Source organism: Prinia subflava, chromosome 4, assembly GCF_021018805.1.
Source record: "Prinia subflava isolate CZ2003 ecotype Zambia chromosome 4, Cam_Psub_1.2, whole genome shotgun sequence".
In the NCBI taxonomy this organism is placed as follows: Eukaryota; Metazoa; Chordata; class Aves; order Passeriformes; family Cisticolidae; genus Prinia; species Prinia subflava.
In genome coordinates this window covers 35,924,160-35,927,283 of record NC_086250.1, presented here as the reverse complement: position 1 = coordinate 35,927,283, position 3,124 = coordinate 35,924,160, and positions in this window count along the sequence as shown.

Below are 3,124 nucleotides of genomic sequence, written 5' to 3'. Positions count from 1 at the left end.
TAATGATGTTAGAGATTTGCTTAGAATCATGAAGACAGTTTAGGGAGAATTAAAAAAAAATCAGTGTGAGAAATGAAAAAGATGTATTATACCAATAGGTTCATTCTACCTTGTGGGAAAGAACAGAAGAAAAAAAAATCTAAGTTATCTTGTTACCCTTTTGGTACCTTATTGATATGGAAATGCTTTTGAAATTTTTCTAATACTGCTCTATATTTTCTAGATAAGTAGAGAACATACAGGAACAATATCTACTTTCCTCTCTTTGTTTTCCTTTGTTTTTTTCCAGTGACTGTGATAGAACACACATTCAGAGAGGGATTATTTTGTTCTGGTTCCATCCCAGCCCAATATATTTCTTTTTCACAGAAGATTTCTGACAACCCCTGAGATAGCAATTTTAATTAATGGCCCAATTATTAACAATATAGCCACTCAGAGAAGCATTCTAAACAGCACAATTGTAAAGGTTAATTGTTCAGATATAATTAGAGCCCAGAAAGTGCCTGTGAATTTCTATAGTCACATTATTTAAATCATTTAAATCTATCTTGGCCATTATCACTAAAAGCAAAATCTCCTTCATAGGCCTTGGTTATACTCTTGCTTACGATATTTTTGTTGTGTTCTGATGTCAGTGTCTTCAAGGTAATAGTGAAACTGGTCTCATCTTTAAATAAACAAACAAACAAAACCCGGGCAAACTCTTTAGAGGAGAAATGAAACAATTGCTTCTCTCTAGTGGTCATTCCCTTCAGACTTTGGAACAGAAGGCAAAGCCTGTTTTCTATGCAGCAGTTTCCTGAAGATTAACTGCAAAATAATTACCACTTTTCAGTTGTGTGAATAAGTGAGACACATGGCAAGAATAGTTGGAGGGGTGTTGAAAGACAGGGAGTAGGTGATGGTGTTAATGGAAAAGAAGTGGGTGGTAAATGCACATTAAAGACCCTGGGATATTAACCTTTGACTTGCACATGTTGTGTATTTCATTCTTGATTAATGTTTTTAAAATTTAGAAGGAAAGGCACCTTTTGGCCTTTTAAACAATGCACACCTTCAGTAAAACACTTCTCTTTGTTTTGGTTTTTTTTTTTAACTGGAAAGGGGAAAATCAAATTATGCTGTTCAGGCTCCCAGCCATTTGACTGCATTTATAGCAGTAGTTGATGGCCTCTTATTTGGAGCCTGTGTGGTTTCATTGGGAGTGCAACACATGCTGCATTCATCCAGAGGATTAACTGAATTCTCTGAATTAGGAGGGTGACCTTGTTGAGCACAATGTGTTTGGAGATGTGAGGTATTGGTTCTCCTTGCTTTTTAGTGAATTTTGGTGTTCAGAGTTTTTTTGGGGTTTTTGTTTGTTTGTTTTAATTACTGAAGTTTGTAGGCTAGCTTATTCATGTTCTCCTTTTTACTTATGTTTTTGTGTGAGTATTGATAGTATTCTTAATGTGACAAGATGTTATTGTTTTCCAGATACTAGTGAAATCAGTGTTTTATCCTTAAAAAAACAAACAATGAGTAATAGACCAAATTCTGCCTCTGCCACACCTGTAGAATCCTGCTGCTTCCCAATGGAAACCACTTGCAAGAATCCAGTTTGGCTCATAAACCATAAGTCATGCATTGAGAAAGGCTAGCTCTAGGATGGATGAACTGGACTAAGTACTGCTCTGCTGACAATCTTATTACATTTCACATTTTAACTCACAGTAATAAGTAAATTGTCATCTTTGTATGTGACTTTGTCATATTTCCAGAGCTGAATCAGTGTGATCAGTGCAATTTACTTGATATTTGGTATTTTACATGACCTCCTTAAAAAAAAATCAAATTCTCACTTTCAGTGTGACGTATTAAAGAACAGATTTTTTTTAAGGTTGTTAAAGGTCTTTGGGTACCAGGTTCCCATTGAATGGTACAGTTCTCTACTGTAGCTGTGAAATTCAAAGGTCTCTAAAGAGAAACAATCCTGATTTTCATCCAATCCTTAATAAAAATTTCTTTTAGCAATACAGCATAATATATAGATACTGTTTTTTCTATAGATGTTTCTCCTTGCATTACATGACTGAAATGTCTCTTAAAAATTCACCTACAATGAGCTTTGGTTTGAAAAATCAGCATAATGAAATGTTTTTTAGTGTTGTAGACTTTAGTCTGTTTGCCTAGCATGCAGTTTTATTTCTGAACATCAGATATTCATATCTGTTATTTATGTAAATTTCTCTGTCTGCTATAGATTTGTAATCTTGGCATATTCTCTATTGAACTTTGATTATGCTGTTTGTAAAACATAGACAAGAATTTAAAGCTCATTCCTGGTGATGATGAAGCATTTTCTTGTTTCTCAGAAGTGTACTTAACCTTTTAATTTTATCAGAGGTGGAATTTAAATAAATACATCTGGAAAGCTGTCTGAATGAGATTGTTTTTGTTTCTTAAGGACCTTTCAGTAAACGTAATATGACTGAAAAGAGCTGCTGTGTGTGGGAGCAGTGGTGTTTGAACTGCTGATTGCTGCCAAAGGTTACTGGAGTGAAGACAAATGAACCCTTCAAGGCAATTAAAAGTAATATAACTGATGAAACAGAAGCTTCTAATCCCTTCCAGTTTCATATAACTTAAGATTTAGGGCATCATGCCAGAGGCATAAGCTGCAGAGAAGGTGAAAGCCACTGCTATAAGTTTTGTACAAATGGTGTGTCTTTTGGGGAGGAAGGAGCACCAGCAGCATTGCACACTAATGCTCTACACACTCTGGTAGCTCCCCATTCAATTCAGAATACATCTGAGGTCCTGATCCTGCTGTTCTTAATGGACTGAGTCCTGTTTGGAGACCAACTTTGCATTTCAGCCGGGATGCACAGGTTTAGCAAAGATGCTGCTGTGATTACGGCTCACTGTGAAGCTGGGAGCCAAAGGCAGAGAGTACTTCAAGCATGGCTTGAGTGACCTGCAAAGGTGAAAGTAAGCCTGCTTATGGCATGTTGTGAAGACCAGAATTTTCCCTATATATCTTCTCTCAGCAGAGAGATCCAAATTAGTTTCATTCTCATAACAGGAAAGAAGTGAAAACAGGAGAAGGGTGAAGTGGTAGGATAAAAAAAACCCACCATGG